This window comes from Manis javanica, chromosome 11, assembly GCF_040802235.1.
Source record: "Manis javanica isolate MJ-LG chromosome 11, MJ_LKY, whole genome shotgun sequence".
NCBI lineage: Eukaryota > Metazoa > Chordata > Mammalia > Pholidota > Manidae > Manis > Manis javanica.
In genome coordinates this window covers 100,560,567-100,585,587 of record NC_133166.1, presented here as the reverse complement: position 1 = coordinate 100,585,587, position 25,021 = coordinate 100,560,567, and the positions used below count along the sequence as shown (strand labels likewise).

At 54.1% G+C, this 25,021-nt stretch overlaps 1 long non-coding RNA gene across 1 annotated transcript; it reads left to right on the top strand.

The window, feature by feature from the left end:
* The first annotated feature begins 20,280 nt into the window (after positions 1-20,280).
* Positions 20,281-24,663, top strand: LOC118971843 (uncharacterized). Its single transcript, XR_005060536.2, has 2 exons — positions 20,281-21,733; positions 21,844-24,663. It is a non-coding gene; the product is annotated as an uncharacterized lncRNA (long non-coding RNA).
* The last annotated feature ends 358 nt before the right edge of the window (positions 24,664-25,021 follow it).

Below are 25,021 nucleotides of genomic sequence, written 5' to 3'. Positions count from 1 at the left end.
ACAAGAATAGAGTTTTATTTGTTATTTTCATTCAGCCTGAAAATAAAAATTGCAAACTGTATTCAAATTCGATTTCCCACCTCCTAATTGTATCTTCGTCTCCAGTTGTCTGAAGCCAAGCAAACATGCCTGTATTTCCTCTGATACCACAGCCGAGAGAGAGAGAAAGAGGAGACACGTAGCACCTGTACCTTTCGGGGTCCCTACCAGTTCCTTAGGCATCTACATCCAGGCTGGTATTTGTTACGGCTCCTGGAAGGAAAGGAACGTGCCACTCCAGGGAAAAGGGAAGGAAAATTTGAACGGAGTTGTGCTCTTGACTGGTCGCATAGTCTGAAATGCAAGCAGAGGCTATTTCCATGTTCACAGAAGAAACTGCCCCTACCACAGTTCAACAGCTTGTCCACAGGTGCAATGACTAGGAAATGGTGTAGATGCAGCTCTAACTCCAAAGTCTGTGCTCCTGCCCCTCTGCCCCCTGCCTCCCGCTCCACAGCTGAACCATCTCTGTTCTCAATTATGAGCAAGACTGGGGCAGGGAGAATCACGGGCAGTATTTTTGCCCAGAAGTAACATGTTACCGATGATACAACACATAAACTCACGTGGCGACAGGAGCTCAGCGGGCCTCCAAGGGCCCAGGTGGTTTGAGGGCTCCCACTTTGTTCTCCTGCATCTCTGGTGCCCCTGTGCCCTCCCATGGCCGTGGCAGTGGAGACCACGGCAACATCTGCACAGGACTCCCGAGTGCTTTGGACACCAGCCTAGCCCTGCAGGCCTCTGAGGCCACCCGCTGTCAACAGCTGGACCCCGTAGATCAGGTCATGTAGGGTTTTAAGGTCACAGTGAGTGTTAAATGGCTCCACTATACCTTCGGATCTGAATCCTATGAAATGAGGGGGTTGGAGTTCTACACTGCATAATTCTCAGCTTTTCTGCTTTTTACTTTCACCACACACTTCTTCCTTGGCAACTCCCTGTCGCCAGCATCCCCAAAACCCTTTCCTAAGGAGTCGTCCCTCAGGTCTCCTGAGTGATCCACTCCTCCTCCCCGCCGAGGCCTCTGCGTAAGCGGTTCCCTCTCCTCTCCCGGGGACGCTCTCCATCCGCTCCATCCCGGAGCCACCTCCTCCCGCCAACCCACCCAGGTAACCCAGGCCTAAGCCGTCCTCCAGCAATCAAGAGAGCGTCCCCCAGTCCAGCCAGGTCATCTGTCACAGCATCTTGGGCTTGCCCTTCAGAACACATTTATGCCACGTAGTCATCAGGGTGGCAATCGCTGTCTCTCCTGCCCCCCAGGGCATGTCAGCCCAGAGCTCAGAGCAGCGGCTGCACACAGAAGAGCAGCAGCCGCCACCGTGGAACTAACAGGCGCGCACTGCAGTTCGGGCTCTGGACTCCTGAGCTCTAAAACACTCTCAGTCGGAAGAAGACGCTAGAAATCATTCACAACACACCACTGTAAACACTCTAAAAGAAGGTGTGTGTTGGGGGGAAGTGACCTTAGAACCAAAGCCTTCTGCCCTTCCAATCCCACTGGATAAAAGGTCTGTTCAGATGTCAGCCCTCCCAACAGAACCAGGCTTCTTCTCTCAGAATCTGCTGAGCAATGACTCACTTACCTGAAACAAGCTGGTGTTTTGTTTCCTAGCTGGATGTAGCCCGGCAGTTTGGAATAGGCTGGAAGGGGCTTGACCTTCACCTGTGAGGAGGCAGCCCCTCAAAGTTCCAGCCCACTGCTGTCAACGGCCGGTGGCAGGATCTCCCATCTTGGCCTAATGGCCCATGAAAACTGGCCAGTAGAAAAGGGCTTGGTGGGTTGCCTGGGAAGGAAGGCCGCCCACCCAGAAGGGTGGATTATGTCAGCTCTGGGAGGGGCCGGCTTGCAGGAAGACGGTTTGGGGAACACACTGCATGCAGCCCTAGTCCATTTCTGTGCCCACATTCTATTTGGAGGTTTTTCCGCCCCCTCATGCCTAGGACACTCCTCTGCCTGGGCAGGGAGGGACCTGAGGGTGGGAGAAAGGTCACCACCCAGTCAATCAGAACACAGTGGCTTTAATTCCTGCTCGCCCCGGACTCTGCGACCAGGAGCCGGCACTTCCCTGCAGTGGCCTCCACGCGTTCACCTGAAACGGGAGGCAGCTGGCACACACCGGTCCACACACACTCACACGCTCTGGGGCTCGGCAGCCAACTAAACCAAAGAAGCGGCGGCAGCTTGCAGCAGCGGTACAGTGACCTGGAGAGGCTTTTTTGCCTAAGGGCATGCAAAATCAGACACATCCAAAAAAAAAAAAAGACCTCTGTGTGGGTCAAACAAAAACATCTGAGGGTTAAATACAATTCATGAGCTGTTGTTTAAAGAACCCTCTGGAGACGGCAAAGAGAGCTCCTGCTGCATTGTCTGTGTCTTTCAAAGGCCTAAAATTCCTGTGCCCAGCATGGTGCCCAAAAAATAACATGGGAGCAAAATGGAGAGGAAAGGGATCCCGTTCATGAAATCCCTATGCAAACCCAGGGAAGAACATCTCTTCGCCCCCAGGAACTTCAGGCTGCTGGCTTGTTCAGTGCCACAATGTGTCCAAATCCAGAACGCGGGGATGCTTCCTGCCGGGCGGCTTCTCCTTCCCGACCCGTCGGTGCTGAGTCACAGCTACTTACGGGACTGGCGGGTGCTGAGTCACAGCTACTTACGGGCCTGACGCAAGTTCCAGCCTGGGCGGGGGAGGGGCGCAGGAAGCAGAGCCCGGACCACCCGTCCTCCTGCCACGGGCAATGCTGGCTTCAGGGCTCCTGGCAGTGAGGAAGTCATCTTGGTGAGGCAGGGCCCTGGGGAGAGTCCTTTTGAAAAAGGGGATCGTTCTGCCCTCCAGACAGTCCCGGACCCTTTCGTGTATGAACAGAGATGCCCAGCCCAGCTTCCGGTCACTCTCTGCTCTGGCTCAGGCCCCATGTCCTGGACGTTTTGTCTTGAGCTGTGAGGGTGAGGCCTGCTGCCAACTAGTTGAATCGCAAGAAAGGGTGATTAAAATGAAGGGTGCGGGGGGCCAGGGTGGAGGGCAGCGTGGAGTTGGCTCTCTTTCTGGCAGCTTAGCCACCAAAAGGTCTCAGCATCCTGGGACCACCAGTTCCTAGGCCCTGGATCTCCAAATGGGAGTAACACGCTCCAGACCCAGGGAGACCCCCAGAATGCCCGCTGAGGTGACAGGTCAGGAGGGCACGGCCCTCCCGGCTGGCGTGGGCCTAGCAGCAGCAGTAGCTCCACTTTCCCTGGGGGGCCATCGGGGTGCAGAAGCCTGCGTCCCTGGGCAGCTGCTCTCCATAGTTACGGTTTCCGTCCCTTCCTCAACACCGCAAGCCAAAACCTGGGTCTGGAAGTCTCCCAGGCCCAGTACAGGGCCTGCAGGCCCAGGGCCGGGCTGGCTGGCCGGGAGGGTGGCCGTGGCTGCCCTGGGGAGTCCAGGGCAGCAGGAGGCAGTGGGGAGCAAAAGGAAGGCGGGGGAGGCATGATGTCTCTCTGTTCCCCCAGAGAGCGGCTCAGCCCAGGCCCGGGAGGGCTGGCCCGGGAGGGCTGGCACACTGGCACAGCCCCGACCTACTTTTCCACCGGGGGAAGAGGCAGCGGGCCTGCAGTCTGTCACGTCACACAGACACGATGCCCGCCACGTGTCTCAAAGGGACAAGCAGTGTCCAAACCAAAGGAAACCACCACTGCTTCTCTGGCGTCACTCCCAAATCACCTGCCCAATGGTAAAGAGGGCCTTACAAGTGAGGTCTAACCCCGGGGGTTGGGGAGAGCTGCCCCAAAGCCTGGCTTCCTCCCCTCGCCAGGTGGAGGGGGTCCCTGCAACTTCAGCTGCCAGGAGTCACCGGCAGACTGTCTGCCACGGGTGCCCCCCCAGAGGGCTGCACGCCTGCTGGCTGGTAGAAGCACAAGGCACCCTCCTATCCCCGGGCCTCCTCCAGAGGCTCATCCCAGCCTCTGCTGCTCAGCCCCCACTCCTCCTGGAGTGAAGAGCATCCCTCTAAGTCAGACAGCCTCCCTGGGGCATGGCCCCAGTGGGCACCAGGAGGCGGGCGTCGGGCGCGGCCACTGACCTCCAAGTGGTGGCTCTGCCAGCAGCGGGCACACACCTGGGAGAGCACATGGACTGGGGCACACGCCGTGACGTGGCTGGTTCCACTTCCCCAGTCGGGGGAGGGAGGCTGCGCAGACAGAGGGTAGGTCCAGAGTCCAAAGCCAAGCTGGAGCGCCCTCTCTCCTGCTTCCCCTGCAGCTGGCCAGGGAGCTGCACCTACACTGCTATGCCAGCCTCATTCTCTTATCAGGACCTCTGTGCCTGCCAGTCTCTGGACCTGGAACATGAGTGGTGGGAGGAGGCGGGAGGAGGAGGGGGAGAGGGCAGAGGGGAGGAGGAAGTTTCAAAGTCTGGTACATTCCCATCAGATCAGAGAGAGGGGAACACGTACAACTTCCCTTTTTCAAGCCTTCTCTGCCCCCGTTTTGATCTCGGTTCCTTCCCCTCTGGACTGGGGATGGCATGGCTGGTGGGCCAGGCAGGGGCAGGAGCCCAGGTACCCGGCCAGCTGGGCTCTTGCCAAGCTCCATCTCAGGCCAGCAGGCCCCCGTTACCCGGCATGCCCTTCTCCTTGTCAGGGAGGCCTCACCCTCTTGTTTTCAAAGTTTTATAACAGTATTGTTTGTTGTCCAGCAGATTAAATTCTTTCGGAGCCCGGAGGAGGGGGGCTGAGGGAGGGAGATGGGGAAAAGAGAGCAGGAGAGAAAATACAAATAACTTCCCTTAGGGCCAAAAGAGTAAATGAGCTCCTTTTTGAACACAGAGTTCACCTGTCTTGGAGAGAGGCCAGCGGCCAGGAGACCGTGTTCCCTTCCTCAATGCCCCTGTTCCCCTCTCCCCCTCCCTGTCACCCTCCACGGTGACACATGGTCTCAGATTTCAAGGCTACCACTCATGGCTCAAGCTGAAAAGAAGAAACAGCTGGTAGTATTGGGGATACTCCATGACTGAGTAACCCCTACACCAAATAGGTTGTGGGGCCCGGCTGGTCCTAGCTAGGGACACCCTTGATTCCCATCTCCTCCAGGGTCTCGATGGCCCTGTTCCAGGACCAGGTGGGGATGGGGTTCTGCAGGCAGCCACCCCTCTCGGAGATGGTTCATCTCCGCACTGAGCTTGTGGCTTGTTCACATTTGAAAAAGGAATACACTTACTGATACAGGGAGACTGGAAGGGCTGTACTCTGGGGAGATACCAGCACAGAGGCAGGAACAACACTTGTGTACACCTAAGGAATAAATAAGAGTGGGAAACCAGAAAGAAGGAAGACAAAAATTCAATACAAAATAAAATAAGCATGTTCTTACAGACAGGGTGCCCACTGAAAGGTCCCTGACCTTTCAATGCTAAATCTGCAGGCAGTAATAACACTAAAAGATATAGGAGTCTCCGTATATCAAACAACCCTTATCTGGCCATTAGCTGGCTTATTCCAGACTTTGGGGCCACCTCTGAGCCCACGTAGACACTCTCATGCCTTTAGCGCAGTAAGCAAGGCCTGGGGCCCCGGCGCTGCGGACCTGCCCCACAATGTCCCTCTTCCATCTCCCACCGTCTTTCCAGCGAACCATGACGGGCTCTGCCCCCTGCAGCCCCACGCGCTACACTTGTCCAGTGGCTACCAAAGGTCCCTGGGGCTGAAGGGAATCAGCAGGGGTAGGTGGTGGCACGAATACAGGCTCAGAGCCGCTCAGGTTCTTTCCTGGCAGGGATGAGGGACAAAATACCTCTCTCTTTTTTTTATCTGCAAATAATATGAATCCTATAGGGTCAGTTCCAGAAGTTCCCTCTGCAAGGGGACCCCAGGTTAGAGCTCCAGGCACAGGCTCAAGCACCTCTCCCCCCAGCCTGGCCACACCCAGCTTAGGTCTGCCTCAAAGGCAGAAAGAAAAGATGGAGAGTGCCTATACGGGGTCCCGTCAAGGACTTTGGTCCCTGCTTTCAGATACGGAGGCTTCATCTTTTCTTGGGAGCCCCCTAGCCAAGGGCACGTCACAGCTGTCCCTGAAGTACGGACTGGGTCCCCTCCCTGGGGCAGGTTCAGCCATCCTCCAGACAAGCAGAAAGAGCTGGATCCCACATGACAAATCCTCACACATAAAGTCATCAAAGGTTTCGTCCAGCAAACGGTTCTCCTGTGGGGTCCCCATGGCAGGGTTTCCCTACAAGTCAAGGCCACATTCATGGGATACGAATGGACGGAAATTCACAGACATGCACGTGCTGCCCCCTCAAGGAACACCCCAGATGAGGCCTAAACAGCTGGGGCTACATGTGCTCACAATAAACACCTCTCTTCCCCTTCATGTGAGTTCTGGGTCTGCGTGAGTGAAGGTCGCTCAGAGGAAGATGCGGAGGACACGTTCTGCCCCAGCGCCCTTAGAGAGAGACGGTTAGGCTCAACAGTCGGAACACAGAAGCCCAAGAATTCTCTGATCCACCTTCTTCGCCATAGGGAAGGCCTACTTTTCCAAGTCAAACACGAAGCAGACATTCAGAGCTGAAGCTGACGTTTCTACTTTCTTACTTTACATCGCACATCAGCCAGTTCTTCCAGCAGGTGCTGTACATTAATTAGCCCGCAAACAGGTAACATATACACACATGCTGGGCAAAGCTCCGGGCATACCTTATAAATCTGCTGGGAAAACTGCCAGCTCCCACAATGAAGCTCGTTTCTAAGAGAGCCACTTACCAGAAATATGACAATATGCCCATGCATGAACAGCCAGACAGCTGTGTCAGAATGGTTTGAAGCACCGCATATTCCATATTCTGGCTCGGTTTCATCAGCACAGGAATAATCCCACCTACCCACCACAGGCTGCGTGAGATCAAGGGAGTCCGCTAATCTGCAAAGAGCTGTGAAGTGTCACCGACGGGAGTGAGAGATGGTCGCTGACCAGTTTTCTCCGGCCTGGCCCACATCCCAGTCGGCTACACCGCACTGGGGTGGGATGGGGTGGGGAGCCCTTAGCTGTGAATCCCAGGTGAGCGTGCAGTAAAGCAGTGAGCAGGGAGCCCTGGAGAAACGCAGCCTGGGAAATGGGGAGTGAGGTTCCACAGAGGAGCCGGCCACCGCCCAGCTACTCCTGGCCCCAGGCCGGCCTTTCACAGCGGCCTGGGAGGGGCTGGGACCCTGGGCTTCCCTGCATGTGCTTCCGTTTTGCTCTTTTAAAGAGGGAATCAGGACTGAAAAACCAAATGGAACTGGTAGCTCTGAGATATTTTTGTTTTTTCCCTTTTCTCTCATCTTTTTTTAAATAGAAGGGCTTAAACGACCACGTGAGAAAAGTTGGCTAAATATAAATGAAAACTTCTTGACAGCAAGGGGCACAGATCCTGAACAGGTGTCCCGGGGAAGGCACAGGACGGACCTTGGGGACCCGCAGTCCCGCACACCCCCTGGCACTCGGGGCCAGAAGGTGGGACTGTTCCACCGGGCAGCACATCTCATGCTGGCCCATGGGCCCGCACGCCCATCTGCAGGCAGGCCTCGTGGTGGGGCCGAGGGTGCGCCGCCCTACCACCAGGACGCTCCCCAGGCACCTTCAGCCTTCACCAGCACCTTCCCACTTATTTTTTGGGCAGGAAGGGCGGGGGGCATCTTTCAGAACTGTCTCTGCCCGCGGATCCGGACCAACGGCAACAGTCTCCCCAGAAAGCACACCTGCAGCGGCTCTCTGGCCTGCGGGACCCCTCCCTCTCGTCTCAGGTCTGGTTTCCTCGTCCCCAGTTTCTTGCTGAGAAATAACCTCCACAAACATCCAGGGGGCCCCCATGTCCAAGTGGGCAGAACCTCCAAAGAGATTCTGATTCAACCCCCTCATTCTATAAATAATGGAGCTGAGTCCCAGGGAGGTAGTGACTGAGTTTTCACCACGGGGGCCAGGGCCAGAACCCAGGCCTGCCAGCGTAAGCCCTACGTTCCCCGGCCCCCAGGGCACTACACCACCGAGACCTGTCCCGCATCCCCAGGCAGCAGCAGCCCCCTAGCGGCAGGGGGCGGTCCCCGGGGTCCGGGTGGGCCAGGTGTCCACCACGGGGCCATCACGGGACAAACCGCGTAGTGGGACGCGCCTCTGCTGCCTCCACGCCACAAACAGGTGCCGAGCCCCGGAGCCGCACAAACGCTGGAAACATCCCCGCCCCCATCTCCAGCTGCAACCTCCGAAGACCCAGAGCTGTCCAGGCACCCGACACAAGGGGCCCCCGTCTCCTCCCCTCCTCAGCCGGTTCCCTCCCTATCGCCACCATCTTGGAACACCGCGCGCTGGCAGGAGAGGCGGAGCTGGGTTCTGCCTCCAGTAGGCACACTCTTTACCAGTGACTCAGCAAAGAAAGTGCTCTCCCGTGTGGCATGGGCAAGACAGGGGCACGGTGACCGGGCCGAGGTGGAGACATAGCTGGCACCTGGTGAGGGGGAGACGGAAGGCCAAGAGCGGCCACGGCTTGTGGAAAAATCCCTAGTCTGCTGGTGACCAAAGGCTTGGCACTGCCAGCGCTGCCTGGGTCGCTGACTCACTGCAAGGCCCTGTAAGCTACAGAGACCCTGGATGATTCTTCCGGTGCCAGGAAAAGAGAGGGGTTAGCACCCGTACCAATTCTAATCCGTGGAAGCTGATCAATATGGCTTCCCCAGGGGGCTGAAGGCCTTCAGTCTCTACTGTTCCCTCCTTGGCCAAATCTGGAAACCCTCTTCTTAACGTACGGGTGCCCTCCTCTCCTCTTCCATATATGGCTACTTTATATGTTTTTAAGTTCTATTTTTTATCATGATGACTTCTCCCCACATGAGAAGTACACCCCACAAGAGCAGAGACCTGGTTCTGCTGAGTTCTGTGTCCCCAGCACCTGGTACAGGCCCTGGCATAGAGCAGAGGCTGAATATGTATTTGTACAGGGACTGTATCTGCCATGCCTGTACATGGACACCAAAGAGGGAGGGGGCACAGCCGTCCCCAGTGACTGCAAAGTTCTCCTGGGAATCTGGCCTTTCACTCTGGTTCACATCAGTTCCCCTGGTTGCCTGTCCTGAGAGTCTTAGCTCCCCAAAATGTCTGACTGCAGCCCAAGGGTGGGTGAAGAAAAAGTACAGGCTTTGGGATCAGAAGTGCCTAGGTTTAAATCCCACTCACCAAGTGTGTCACCTTGGTTGAATCACTTAATAAGGGAAGTAACACCTACAAGGATGAAGTCAGATAAGGAAAGTGGGACCCTTCACAAAGGTCAGCTTCCCTTTCCCTGGACTCTGTGCTGAGACCAAGAACCCCACTGCCCATCTCATGCCCCCTTACAGACCCTGGTCTGGGCTCTACATCCATTCTAGACCACGGTAGGCAGCGCTGGTTCCACACCTCTGGCCTGGATCGATCCTCAGGTCAGACAGGGCACAGCCATCTCCCCACGAGGCTCCCTCCACCCTCCTCCCCTCCGAGGCTCAGCACTATTGCATCAGGCTCTGCATCAGGGCCGGGAGATGCTCTCTAGCTTTATCAGCTGGTGGGCAGCTGCTGTGGAAGGAGCCCGCAAGAAACCAAACCCTCTCTGCTTTCCTCAAAGACACTTAAGCCTCAGAAAAGCAAAGCACAATGAGGGCCTCCCCCAGACAGCCAGCTTGGGGACAAGGGCAGCATCCCTTACATACTCCGGAGGAGGCAACGTGCCCGAAAAAGTGACTGGCACGAGGTACAGATCCTCTCTAAGGCTGTGGCCACAGCCTCTGGGGCACTCATGCCAGGGGACTGAGCCAAGATATGCATTAAACAATTCACAGCCCTGACCAGACCAGGATTCAATGGGAGAGAGAAGGTGCTGACCAATCAGGGACGCCGGCAGGGCCCCTCCCCCATGCCTCCTGGCCAAGCCACACCACCAGGGCTCCAGTGCCACCGGCTCTGTTAACCTCCACTGGACCCCAGATGGAAGGCCGCATGCTGCCTCCTGGCGCCCAGACTGCAAGGATTCAAAGGTCAAGAAGGGAGTGCCAGATACGTCTGGCCCCCCCCATCAGGGGCTGCCAACTGCTCTGCCAGCCTGGCTTCTGATATACTGAAGCAGGGAGGAAAGAACTAGATGAAGGACAAAAATAGGAAAATCAACAGGGAAGCATCCACCCAATTCTGGAAGCACCAGAGGCCACCGACAACTGCATCGCAAGAAGCAAAACCAGCTTCTCCTTTGCTTCCCACCCTGGGTATCCCAGTCTGGCCACGGGCAGGGCTATGGATGGGAGCTGGTCACCCAGAGCCAGGCCTGGGGCCGCACCTGGGAGCAGCAGCTCCCGAGCACAGCCAGCAGCCCCATCTGGCTCCAGCCCTAGAGGCGGCGCTGGCCAGACTCTAGCCAACGCACCTGGAGGGACCTGGCCTGCTCCTCTTCACCTCCCCCAGCTGCACCGATGCTGCTGTGTCCCCTCTGTGTCGCAGGTCCAACATCCCGGCCAGCCCTTCCTACATCACTGCTGCAGGGGCTGAGACTTGTCAGATGCCTTGAAGGAAGAGACGCCGGACTGGATTCCTCACATGGCAAGACCGCAAGCTGCTCACAGCCCGTGCACGGACTCGTCTCACATGGGAAGGAGAGCAGAGGAAACACTAGCAGGCAGAGCTCACGAATCCTTCTGGGCAGTGGTGGGAGCAGGTGGGGGAGAGGAAACACCAGCAACCACCACGGGACACGGGCACACAGGTGGGATCCCGCAGGGCCTCCTGGTATCATCTTTCAACCCCACACAAGTCTGGTGTTGGCTAATGCCAACCAGACCTCCTGGCCCAGAACATTGCAGGAAACCTACCTGACAGGAGAGAGGGGTCCTGGTGACGTGGCGAGCACCGGCAGTCCACTTTCCGAATTCTCTCCATGATGTGACAGACCCCCGAGCTCTGCAGGCTGTCATCATTTTAATCACCATTGCATTGCTATTACTTGTGACCAGCATGAAGTGAGGCAGGGGAAAAACATTTCTGCATCAATTGCCCAGCAATGCTTTCCAATGGCTTCCTGGGCCAGGGGTTTTTCTGTTTTTCTTTTTAAGGCTAAGGCAATGAGGGCCCAGAGGGGCCAAGTGATTCACTCAGAAACCCCCACAAGTAGGAAGAAGCCCTAAAGTCCAGTGCCCAGCCCACAGCCCTAAACTAAAGCCCCGCAAGGCTAGAGGTGTCTAGAAGGAGAGAGAACATGCACTGGGGCCACACAGGGAAAAGAATGCAGAGCCCGAGGCAGGCTCCTGGCACCTCGGAGGGCTTCAACCCAGGGTCTCCCGCTGGACGTGAGGGGCTATGAGAGTTCCGGGTCATTAGTGCGGGAGGCCCGGCCGCCACTCCCAGCGACACTCCCCAGCATCTCCACACATCCCAGCACCCCGATGGCCTCGGCTGGCTGCCCTTCCCCCAAGCTTTGCTGGTTACTAACCCCATTCACAGAAAAGCCAGAAGCAGGAAAATGGAAATAAGGGAGCGATTGTTTGGGAGAATCTGAATGGCGAAGGCTGAGGATTCCCCACTGAACACGGACAGAGGTCTCCAGAAGGGAAGGGGGCAGGGGGAGCCCAGAGGAGGCAGGCCACACCCGACTTACCTCGGAGTGGGGAAGGGGTGAAGTTCTATCTTTCTCGCTGCATCTGGTTTCTAAGTAGCCTGGTGATGGTTCACTGACAAGACCAGGATCGTGTCCCTGGGGTCTTGTCAATCAGCACTTGGGGTCATGGACTCGCAGACGCTGGTGGCTTGACAGCACCGATGAGGAGGCGGCCCCAAGTATCAAGCCCTCTGCACCACCCTGCATCACTCACCTGGTCACCACCCAATCCTCCCAAGGATGGCTGAGTAAACACAGATGGCCAGGAGCTCCGACCATGGGGGAGCGTGGAGGGCAGAGAGCAGACACAATCCTGGATGCCCGCAGCTGACTTGGCCCTCATATATCCTCAAGAAAATCCAAGGAAGGAGGAGGAAGTGGTGGAGGAACACAGGGAAGGCAAGAGGTCCCACAGAAGGAAGAGAGGTCAAAAGACATCCTTGGGCAAAGCAAGGCAAACAGGAAATGAGGAAGACATACGGAGGTTTGTCTACTTTAAGGCCATACTGTGCCCACACCCACATTGTTTTTAGCCACATCATGTGGCCCAGCCCGTCCTCCTCCAAACCCCAAATCCACCGAGAACCACTGGCCCCTCCTGGCTCTCATCGCCCCACAGCACCCTTATCCACATGACCTTTGAATCTATCAGCATCTATAGGGGAAAGGAAAGAAGACTTGGCAGCAATGAAGCAGACACAAATGCACACGGATGCGCACACACATGCAAGCACAGACCCACACACCCCCTTCCCAGAATGCAGGGCCCCTTGGAGATGGCTCACTCTCCCCAGGTTCAGATTCTCTGATAGAAGTGCCCCTCTCCTGCAGGGGAGGGCAGACACGTCCGATAAGAATTACTTAGCACAATGCTATATATAGTCTAGGTTCCTACCAGCCTGAAGATTTGGAGCTAGAACTTGGCAGAGAACCATGCTAGATGCTGGCAAGGACCATCCTCTCCAGTCAGCCAGCCCACGGAGAGCCTCATCTCTCTGCTGGGGCAGCGAGGGCAAGCAGGGCCCTCGCACTCAATCCACTAACACTGCACTGAGGGACATGGGATTTTGGCTCCATTTTAGGGAAAATAGGCTTCTCCTGAATGTGAGGGGGACATGTGGAGGCTGGACGCCGAGTTCTAGCCTCTCTGCAGCTCCCCAACAGCACTAGAAAAATGCATCTCTTTTGGAGGACCAGGGGCAGGGGTGTGTGGGAAAAGAACAGAGAGGGCACAGCAGCTGGCTGGGTTCAATAAACATTTATCCACTTCCGATGTTTAAGGAATAAAAGAATGCAGACATATCCTTCCTGCAGGGAACCAGGCTGCCAGGCATCCCTTTTTTTGTTCCAAATGAATGCAAATGGGCCATTACATCCAATAGTATGAAGGCTGTCTTCTGCACACCAGCTCTGTCCTCAATGGAGCCAAGCCTCCAAGAGGTTGTCACCTACTCACAGAGCAAAACTTCTCTGAGTTCTCTGTGGGGAAGCAGTGAAAGGAGGACAAGTGGGCTCAACAACAATGAACTGTGCAGGCCCCAATCAAGGTCCTGTCTGGGGTTAACATGTGGCCCTGGGACCATGGTCCTCTGCTGCTGCTCACCATACAAGCCATGCTGGGCCCATCATCCTAGAGGAAGGCCAGTCCTGGTGGGCATGGAGGTCTCATCAAGGAGGGCCTGTCTGTCACCTCTTTCAGAAAACAAACCCAAGAGATGAGACCCCTCTGAAATGCAGAACCTGGGCTCTCTTCATATGCACGGCTTCTGGACATAGAAAAACGAGACACAAAGGATCCAACACCCACATATATACAGTTTTTTTTAGGTCAAGTTGCTCTCCACTCAGGCTCAAAAAGACACAACACAAAGGGCCTGGGGCTGCCTTTGCACTCTGGGTGGGGACGGCTGGCTCCTGCCCCTTGCCCTTTCTAACTCTCCACTGTGACCTCGGCCAGGTCTCCCTGCTCTCCTGGCCTCCAAGCCCCAAAGCCACCTCTTCCAGAGATGCCCAGTGAGTCACACCGGGAGCCCCTTGGGGAGAGAAGGAGGTGCTCAGTGACAAATGTCAGTGCTTGCATCATCTATGGGAAAGCGTGAGACTGAAAAATGGCACCTCCCCACAACCGGCACTTGCTCCTGAGAGTAGGCAGGGAGCTCCCAGGCCAGGCTGTGCCTCAGTCCCCACCCACGAGCTGTTTGCTCCTCTGCCCCCGGACACAGGTCAAGGGAGAGAGAGGCAAGCAAGGGAAGCCAGATGCTGGGGATGATGGTTTGGCCGCAGTTCAGGGGCAGTGGAGGCCCATCTTCTCTGAAGGCATGGCGGGGTGGGGCGGGGTGGGGCGGGGCGGCGGGGCGGCGGGGCAGGCGGGGCAGGCGGGGCAGGTGGGCGGGGCGGGGCGGATGTCACGCGCACAGAGCGCAATGCTGCAGATTCAAGAAAAGTCTAGAACCCTGGAGCCGCCATGATGACACACATACATGCAAAGGTCAAGAACTCAAGGCCCACTATTTCACCTTCAAGAAGGAAGTGAGGAAGATGAAGGGGAGAAAATAAGCTTTGATTTGGAACAATAAGGAAGGGGAGGCTGCAGCAGGCGGCCCAAGAGCTGGCCCTCAGTTTACGGTGGGTGGTGGGGACCCACCATTTCATGTGAGGCCAACAGAGGAAAACTAGGATGCACCTCCCCACGATCGGCACCCGCTCCTGAGCTCCTGGAGCACCAGTGTGCACGAAGGACTGCCAGGCCCACCCCTGCTCCCAGGAGGGACTCACCTTCTGGCCAAGGCAACAGGCCGTGGTGTGAAATTCCAGAGGGTTTTCTGACCCTGAGAAGACGCCTCTGCTTTGGGACCAGTGAGAGAAGCTCGAGAAGTGAATCTGTTTGCCAAGCTCCTCTACTAACATGAACAGCTGCCTTTTCTCCTCAGATTCCAAAATCCCAGGGTCAGCAGAGCCCTGCTGAGTTACCTGGTGTCGCCTCCACCGAAAACGGCCCTCTCCTCTGCCAAGACCCTGCTGAAAATGACTGCAGCCTAAGGGTCAGCTCCAAACCCGACAAGCTGTTTTTGCTGCTTTTGTGTTGACAGAACGTCCTGGCCACTCAGCTGAGCGCTCCATCTCCCAGCTCCCGACACACTGAGTCATCATCCAAGAGGAAAAAAACAACAAAGCAGCCGTCACCAGGGTCCCCACTGCCGTCGGCTGACGACTCACGAGCTGTCGTCACTCTTTGCTCTGCAGCCCTGGAATTGGTGACGAGGGGCTTCAGGGTGCCTGACTCCCCTCCCAGGGGATGCAACAGCGTCAGGAAGCAGGGAGCCAGAGCTGGGATTTGGAAAGAAGAGAAACTAACCTGGCATCAAAGGCTCCCAAGGAAGGCTCGCTGGTTAACCCTCACTCTGCCACCACGAGTCCTCAGGGCTCCACTCCCATGGGGTTTTCCTGGTGCAGAAGTGAATGGGGTATTTACCCCAGGTGGGGGCAAGGCACTACCTTGGAGGCTTCGGGTGCCCACTGCTCAGTTACCACCTCCCCTGCCCCCACTTACAATATCACCAAAGGCAAGCTCCCTTCTCCCCATTTCTTCTTGAACCACCTGCTACGTTCCTCCCTTAAGTCCTTTAAGAGAGTGACATCACTTTCATTTGGGAACCCATTTGTGTGGCAACGTATTGGGCATTTCTGTGTAGTAGGTTCTAACAGCTCTACCTCACTGACTGAGGGTATGAGGACTTAGAAAAATCAGATGACTTGTCCAAAACCACCCAGCTAAGACAAGGCAGGGTCAAGATGCAAATCTAGGTCTGTCCAAGTGCAGTGTCTCTGCTCCCTGCCTTCTACGGTCTCCACTGACTTCTGGAGCTTCTTCTGCTCTGGAGATGCTACAACCCACCCCACGTCTGCCTCCTTTTCTAAGAGGAAGGCAGCCAGGATAACCGAAATCTGTTACTCCATCAATCTCAGCTACAGACAGAAGCCATCACTGTGAGTGAACCTGGCTGCAAAGGAGCAAGTTTAGAAAGGTAGCAGGGAGGGTGGCATGCGACAGCTAAGCGACCCAGACCCTGGATACAAGACGATCAGCTACCCAGACTCCTACACAGCACTGGGGACTTACACGATTCCTTAAATAGACACATTGTGAGGATCTACCTTTTAAGAGTCATTTTGCAGATACTGAGGATTGAGAAAGGAAAAATGTGAAGGTTCTGATAAACAAGGGTTCTCACCCTGATCAGAACACTTACCACCACTTGCAGAGTCGTGGTGAGAACCTCCACGAACCGGCTTGACGCAGTACCTGGTAAGCAGAAGGTGCTAAATGCGTACGTTCTCCTTCTTTCCTGGGCCTCTTGGAGCTCACAGTCTAATAGGTGACATAAGACTGATACACAAAGAACCATAACACAACGAGAGCAGCGTCAAAGGGGGGCAAAGTACATGGGAGCTTGGCCGAAGGGACAGGGTGACAAAGCTAATGAGGATGACAACAGAGGACGGTGGGGCTGCCGCAGGTGGGCAGAGTCCGGGAGGCATGGAAAACATCACTAGAGGGAACAGAGAGAGAGAAAAAGTAAGTTGCCCGGGTTTATCGGAACATGTGGTCCACATAGGGAAACCCAGAGAGCTAAGATTGTACAGGAAAGCTAAGGCTCGTTTCAGAGAGCCTTCGGCACCAGGCTAAAGGGAAGGGATTTTATTCTGGAAACGACGAGAAACCATTTTACATTTTTCAGCAAGAAAAGACAAGATGGCTGCTGCACGCAGAAGGGCCTGGAGAAAACAAGGGTGGGCAGTGGGGAGCCTCAGAGAGGACCGCAGCTGGAACCATGGCCCTGGCAGGGGGCATGAGGAGACACAGGGAAGAAGAACAGGGCCATCCCAACGAATCCCCCAAGCTGCCACGGCCCCCCACCCCCACACTCTACTCGTGCATCCCCTGGGGGGACTGCCAGAGACAGAGACTATTTGGGGAACACAAACCACAGGTCCAACACGTCTGAGATGATCTGTCGGGTCTCTGCCTTCACTCTCCCCTCAAAGAGTCAGCTTTCCCCTGAACTGCTTCAAGCCTCGGGCTGATGGCACGGGAGCCCCCGGCCTTTGGTTAGCAATGCCCATGCTCTGGCCAAGGTGGGGCCCCAGGTGGCAGAACCCCCACCGGGGGCTGCGTCCGAGGGTGGGACTGGGCGGTCCTGCCCAGGGGCCACCTTCACTGCGGCAGCCACCACTGCGCCAGCCACCACTGTGCCCGCCTCTGCCACGCTCTTGCCACCCTCCCTCCTCCCTCAGAGCCCCCGCCCCCCGCCCACTCTGCGGAACTGGCACAGCCGGACCAGAAAAACCAACGCCACCATGTCAGAGACCAGCAGAGCCCTCCAAAATGGCAGCCTCCTGATACAAAGAGTCCAAAAATACCAACACACCCAGAGAAAGAAGCCAGTAACAAGGGGAGTGGACAACCACCTCCCAATTGGGCTCCCCACACCCTTCCGTACTCTCACAATTGTCACGTCTTTCCCTTTGGAAACTTCCTCTCAAAAACCAGAAAGCCTAAGAGGGAAAGAAGGGCATCAGGGCCTTGGTGACGCAGGGCATCAGAAGAACGGCATTCCATACCCCAAGACGGGGGACAGCAGTCCATTTCTGTCGTCCAACATAGCTCCTATCACCAACTCGAGAAAAGCTAGCCGTTCCCCCATTAGACCCTCCCCAGCTCTGCGGGCCCTGGGGAGCCAGGAGGTAGGGTTGCAAGGAAGGGCCTAGAAGGCACAGCCATGCCCTCCGTTATGTAATAAGAAGGGCGGTGCTGACCCAGGCTGAAGACCCAGGGCGCATGCGCTCCCAGATGCGCAGTCAAGGGCGGGGGCTACTGCGCACGTCGCAGCACTCTAAACCCCCCTCCCCACAAACCCGATTCCTGCAACAGGGACAGGATGGGGGGCTGGGACCCTGATTTTTCCAAGACCCCCTCCCCCAACCAGAGGCAAACAGCCTGCTGCCCTAGTTCTGCTCTCTCTCTTCTCACTGCCCAGAATGACAACCCTTTCTAACCTGGGACCTCCAAACCCCAGTAGCTTTCCCGGAAATCCCACCAAATACGCAGTTTCTGAGCAACGTCCTGGGGTCAGTCCCCATCCTCACCTTTCCAAGCACCAGGGAGCAGCAGCTTCCAGAAGGCAGGTCCTTCCCACATTGGGCTCAGCTCTGGACACCGTCAATGCAAATATCTTGTCCCCGGGGAGCAGCCCAGAGCCAGCAGGAAGCCCAGGGTAAGGGGGTGGCAACGGCAGCTGCAGCTCTGCCCTACCTTGCCCGTGCATTTCCAGGGGAGCCAAGAATTATTTTGCCGCAACACCGAGGTGTGGCTGATTGGAAAATTCCCTTTTCTGACACCAAACTAAAGGACAAATATTTTCTTCCAGTTTGGTCAACCCTCTGTGCATCCATCTCCCCGACCCTCCCCCTCCAAAAAAAAGTTTTGATGAACCCTGGGCTCCTCCTTCCCTAAGAGTGCATGAAATAAAAAAGGCAAAGAAGAGGCTTCGACTGGTCAGTCAAAAGCAGGCGGATACCAGAGCATACGCACACCCCTCAAGATTTTAGAAAGCTGCTGGGCTTCTCCCCCCTCCTCTTTAAGCAAGTGAAATGCAAATTTGGATTTGATACCCTGCCCTCAGCCAATCAAAAATAGGTTTTCACCTGCCATTGGCCTGCCCACCAATCAGAGGAAGTGTCTGGAGTGAAAGCCCTCCCCTGGCCAATGGAAGGCCAGCTCAGTCACTTAGTTAATGATGCAGCAGTACAAGGAAGGCCATCACATGTGAACTGGAAGGGTGCCAACATGGAGACACAGAGAGCGCAAGGTAAACAACTTTCCAACGCCAAAAGGATGACATTTAATCTCTAAATGCTAGCTCCCTTTCTCAGCTCATCCTTAACCCCTCTCAGCTGACCCTACAGACACCGGGAGCCTCACTACCTGTCCCCCTAGAGCTCGTAACAAGATGCAACAGTGACTGCGTCACCATTCCCCACTTTTCCCAACTACGCAGTGACAAACCTCCCAGCTTTACCCCAGTTCTCCAAACCCACGCCCCACCTTGCCCACCTGCTCCCCACCAGCCCTGGGCTCCCAGAGCTGAACATCTCAATAATGCAACCCCTGTGAAAGTGTCCCTCTCGCTTTCCTCTCAACACTTCTCTTCTTCCACCTAAGCACTGCACGGATGGACAGACAGACGCTGACACCCAAACAACCTGGAAAACCAGTCTGTCTGTGTATCCCATAGAGGAAATGGGAGTAAAAGCTGGGAGGTCAGGTGGGACGCCAGGGACAGCTTGCTCCTCTCTCCTCTACCCCGGTCAGGCTTGAGCAGCTGACACTAAGGGAAAAGAAATTTAAAGTGGAAAAAAAAAAAAAACCCTCCCTCAGAGAAAAAAATAGCAAGAAGCAAGAGAGAAGGTGAGAAAGACAGAGCACCCACATACGCAGAGACATCGCCCCCGATCCCAGCAAATACGTACGTGGGGGAAGAAAGGGGTTACGCCATCAAGTCCTGAAGCCCATCGGACCACCCATCGTCGCCTGTGCAGACCCAAATCTCGGTCCGGCGGTAAGGTGCCGCAGTCCCGAATGTTCCAGAAATCGGTCCCATTAAACCTTCCACATTGCCCCGCAACCTCTTGCTCCCACCCCTGCCCCCCACCACCAGCCCAACTCCTCCCCGCGGGAACCGCCCGTGCCACCTTGCATGTCATCTCAGCCTAAGCTACCCAGAGGCCTCCAGCCCCCGACAGATTTGTGGACGCCTGGCAAGTGAGCTGGCAGAACCTGGTGCCCGGTGTTGCTATGACTTGTTTCTTGATTTCTCTCTCTCTCTCTGCTGCAGCACGGCTGTTGCTAGCAGACCTATCGACGGAGTGCGCTCTCTCTCCTCTCTCTCTCTCTCTCTCCCCTCTCTCTCTGAGCTCTGTGACGCAGATCTAAATTCTCCAGTCTGCTCCTTGTGTTGCAAGAGCAGAACTGCAGCTTTTCCCCTGGAGAGCCGGAGGGCAGTGCCAAGGCTGGTCAAACAAGGCAAAAAAAAGTTGGGCCTACACTCCTCTTCCCCGGCCACACTTTTCAACCCATTTTTTTACCCCACACCTCACTGCTCTGGAGCATAGAGGGCCTGGTCCCTGCAGACTCACGCCTTCCCAGAGGGCTTCCCAGCCACAAGACTGGCTTAACTCTTTGAGCGACAGGGCCCAGAACCCAGACAGGGCTCTCCCACACTAAATATTGCGTCATCTTTTCTTGAGCCATATGAGTGTCTCCCAGACATGAGGACAAAATGGTCCTCACCCTGAGACCACCACACTATTAACTCTTTCTGCCACACACAAGTTCAGAATTATAGCCATAGCTGATTTTCATTGTTTTCTGCTTTTTTGGATACAAACCAAGACCTTTTTTCTCCCTGGAATTTCCTAAGTACAAGAAGCGTAATTAAAACATTGTCTGCTTACCCCGTGAGTGAGATCCTTCTATCAGGAATTGGAGAAACCAAACTGAAGTGCAGCCAGGAGAATCTGGAGTAAAAGCAGCATGGATCTCCGTTCTTCCCAGGTTCAGAGACTTTTAGGGCTCAGGTGGATACATCCAACCACTTCTCAAAAGACACTCTCAGGCCACTCACCCCCAGAGATTCAGGTTGCTGAGTCATTTGTTCCCAAGAAGATCCTCTGACAACATGGAAAACAGCAAAACAGAGCGGCAGCCAAGCCTGGACACGGAATGGCTAAAGACTAGGTTCTTCTCCGGGGTGGGCAGCCAAGTGAGATGAACACCTGCCAGCCCACTGCCTAGCCCTGTGCCCCTGCGATGGTAATGCACGGGTAACGCACAGGCATTCACACACCTGGAAACTCTCGCAGGGAGGGGGGGGTTCCCCAGCAATGCTCTGAAGACTGGCTGGGGTTGTTTTTGATACTGACAGATCTCTACTGCAGCAAAGCACGTAGCTCCCAACACTGGCCTGCCCCCAGACCCAAAATATTTCCAGAACAGCTCAGATACTAAGTCACTAGGCCCTGTATACCCAGAGAGACCCAAGGAGTCTCGGGTTCCCACACCGCTCCAATCTAAGGAATGTAGACCGGCAAAGGTTTCTGATAAAAAAAAAAATTGTACCATACGGGCCTAGAGCTGACTGGAAGTGAGAGATGCATTCAGGTCCTGGAGCAGCTGACTCATTAAGTGCATCACATCAAGAACATCGCAACTTTCAGGAAGATGGCCTGAGAATGAGAGGCTAGGTCGCCACAGTACCATGTACCCTGCTTTCCAAGCAGCCTTCTTTAAGCAGCTCAGGGCCACGGTTTCACCCAGCAGAAAGACCACTTGGAAGACAACCACAGCACTCCACGGCTTTAAAAGAAGCCCAGCGCATCTGTGCCAAGCTCCCAGCGGGGGGTAAAGTGCTTCAAATTCACACCTTGTGGGCTCCAGGGTAGAGCATGCCAATAAAGAAGTCACCTCCTGGTCTGATGACCAAAGGAATGTGGCCTTGATGGCACTAAAGCAAGTCCCCCGGAATGGTCCTCTGTCTACGTAAATCCCATTTGCCACAGTTTCCTTTTCCATGGAAGAAAAACATGCCGAAGTTCATGTCAGGACATTCCTGATTTATCCAAGGGCCCAGGATCAAATAAACAAAGGCTTTGAGCTCTGCCAGGGAGCCTCCTGCTTCAGGAGCGAGAACTAGAGGGAAGTAGGGCTCAGCACAGAGTTGGCCCATTACCCAGTGAACTTGGTAAATGACGTGGCTGCTCACTGCCATGGTGATGGAGATGTCACGGGTGGGTGGAAGTGAGAGAGGAGAGGCAAATAAGTCATGAGATACGGAGCAAGAGCGAACTAGGGTTAGAGGAGGGCCATATACAGCCACAGTGTTTACAGACAGAGGCCACCATGGTCTACAACCGCACACAACTGAGCCCTATGCAAAGTAAGGTCGCTATCTCAGGGGCTCCGCAGGGACCAACCCTGAGCTGCAAAGCTACGACAGCGCTACATTTCATTTCAGGTTTGTTTCGTTTCACTTTTCATTGAAGTCTTTTTCTTCCTACGACCCCATTACTTTTCTTACAATTTTATTAGGATTGAAATAGTCATTGTGCTTCTGCCCAATTCTAGGTCTTCCTTCTATTAACCTGATTCTGCGTGGCACGTAGAACAGAAAAACCTGAACGGGATGACCAGGAAGCAGAAATGAATTCAGTTCCAAAAACATGGGAGGATGTTTACTTAGCAAGCATGCTCAAGCCTACAAGGAAGCAGTTTTACGGGATGCTGTATGCGGTGTTTGATTTCAGGGGGTAAAGATAACTTCTGGGTGAGGAGAGGGTGCTGGCTCCTTCTCCCTGCCCTGTGTGACCTGTGGAGGGTGGAGGCTGGGCCGGGGCAAACTTGAAAAGGCACGGCTTCCACTCAAGCCCAGCAGGTCACTGGCTTCTCTTCGGCTTCTCTGCAGCTACAGGCCTCGGGAATGAAATGCACTCTCTAGACATCGCAAGCTCTCCGTGGCCTCTGACTGATCTGGGTCAAAATGTTGAAATGCCGAAGATGAAGAATTTTTTCTTTAAAGGGAATGAGCTGAACTTTTACCCAGCCCCTGTCCTGGGTTTGAAACGCAAGCACTCTGTAATTGCCACAAACTGCAGTCCAGGAGAGCAGGTTCAGCACAGTTCCTCATTTCGTCATCAAGGCCCCACTCTACAGAGACTGGCTCTGTAATCAGGAAAGAAACCGTTTCTCTTGAGACAGGAGAGCCGTGCAGGAGACTGACCCCAAACTCCACACAAGTGCCCAGGATGAGAGTGGGTGCTCTACATTAATTAGGCGGTGATCTGGTCTCAGGCAGAACTGTCTACCCCCAAGGAGGGGGCCGACTCAGTGATGCCATAAGCAAATGATTTATTAAGTACCTACAAGGTGCTAAGCCCACATTCAGCAGAGGGGAAGCACAAGATACAGGCCATCACCTCAAGACATACACCTTCTAGCTGAGGACCCTTTAAGCATTCCCGAATTAGCATTTTTTGATATTTCAAAAATCTGCTCTTAAAAGTTGGAAATTCATTTTCCCATTGAAATATTATTAAACATATGCTGCTTGGGTTCCCAGGCTAGCCCACAAAAGCCTATTTTACCTGCTTCAGGAAGTGACAAACTCACATGCCTTTGGGGCAACGCAGGTGGCTAAAGGAAGGAATGGGCTGCAGAGGGCAGGTGCCAAGTGGATGGAGCACAGCAACCCCACAGCAGCCCAGCCCGGCAGCCCCACTGCTCAGGGACATCTGCAAATGGACACCTCAAGAGCCCAGATTGTTCAGCTTCTCAGGAGAAGGCTGACATCCAGATTTATGATATTAAACTCTCCATTTTTAAACATTGTCAAAAAAAATTTTAAGTTGAAACATACCTGCAGAGCTTCCAGTTTGTTTTCTCTGCGGTAATGTATCCCAAATACCGCTACGTTTGCAAGGACAAAATGAAAGCAAGCACGGCAAGAATGAGGGTTTAAATAAACTAAAGAAACAAAGAGGAGCAGAAAAGAGAGCTTTACGTCACAGATGCGGCTTTTGGAGGAAAAGAACAGCCTAGAGGAAAATTCAAGGAAATCTCAACCTGCAGGTCAAGGGTTGTCAACCGGCCTTAGGTTGAGGGTTTCGGGTGGAGGGGTTCATCAGAATTATTTTTTAAATATATGTGATACCATTAAAGTGCTAGTATTTGTGCCCTACCCGGAACCTACCAGAAGGGCAAGAGTCCTTCCGATATACTGGCCTTTTCTCCCAGCTTAGTTGCTGCTCTGAACATCCTCAGAGGGTCTGCTCAGGGCTTTGTTAAAATTGGAAGGGATTATGATAATCCATCTGCCCATTCCGGGTGTAAGGGCTTCCTTAAACACCACCAGAACCAAGGCAATCTCTAGCCTCTACCTGAGTCACTACTTCCACCCCACCTTTGGAGGACTCAGACAGCAGGAACGTGATTGAGATGAACTCTCTCTCGTGAAGCAATGATCTACTAGCCTTCAGGTCTTCACTCTGCCTCAGACACCCAAAGAACAAGCCTACTTCCCCAAGACTTTCGGATATTTTAGGGTAACTTTTACAACCACAAGATTTTAGGCTAAACGAGGAGGTACAAAAAGAGAAATGAGAAAGGAGGTGGGGGAGAAAATGGGGGCGGAGACCAGAGAGAAAGAGTCTTAAAATAGCTGATCAAAAGTTTAACAAGCCAAAGGAAAAGAGGAAGAGACATATGTATTATATATTCACGAGAAAGGAGGCCCTTGTGGCAGAATAAACAGCTGAGTGAAGTAGGACACGCAGGACATGCTAAAGGAAGGCCCACAGTCCCCCCACAAAAGAAAATGTTGACAAGGGCCACGGGATCAGACAGTTCCCAAGGCCAGCCACCAGGCTGTGCCAATGATCTAGGACAAACTGGTTAAAACCTGCAACTGGGAGAAAAAAAACTATACAACCTACAATGTTTATGTACGGGATTTTCTTTTGCTCATTTTGGGCGAAGGGGTTCTTTTCTTTGGGATTTGCTGGATTCTTTGTATATTCTGGATACAAATCCACTTGCCAGTTGTAGGTACTGTGTGTATCTTCTCCACTCTTTTTCTCTTTTATTGATGCTTTTCAATGATCAGAAGTTCCTCGTTTTAATGACATCCACGTTCTCATTCTTTCCTTTCATAGTCATGGCTGTTGGGATCATCTTTAGGAAATGTACGGCTACCCCAAGGTTATGAAGATATTCTATGTTATCTCATGGATGGAGTTTTAAATTTTGTCTTAACTCGCACATTTAGATTGATGATCTCTCTGGAATTTCTGTATATGACATGAGGTAGTGGTCAAGAGGTCATTTCTTTCCTTGTGGATATCCAAGTATCCCAGCACTGTTTATTAAAATGACTGTCCGTTCTCTACTGCTGAGCAGTGTCCCCTCCATCATCAATCAGGTGGCCAGATATGTATGAGTCTGTTTCTGGGCTCTCTGTTCCATTCCTTGGGTCTATGATTGTACTAGGGGGGCACTAATCTTAAATCAGGTGATTTTAACATGAAGATGTGTCTATTAGTAAAGTTTAAGAAACTATAAATCAAAGAGCCAATTTTGCCAAGTGAGTTCAATGTGGACAGGCATAGTTCAGAAGACAGCCCCAGCCAGGGCCTCTCAGAAAGAATAGGATGTACAGGAATAGACAGAGAAAAAGCCCCCCAAGCTAAGGAATGGTGTAGCAAGAAATAAGAGGTAAAAACAAATCTTGTTTCTGTGTAGACAGAACACA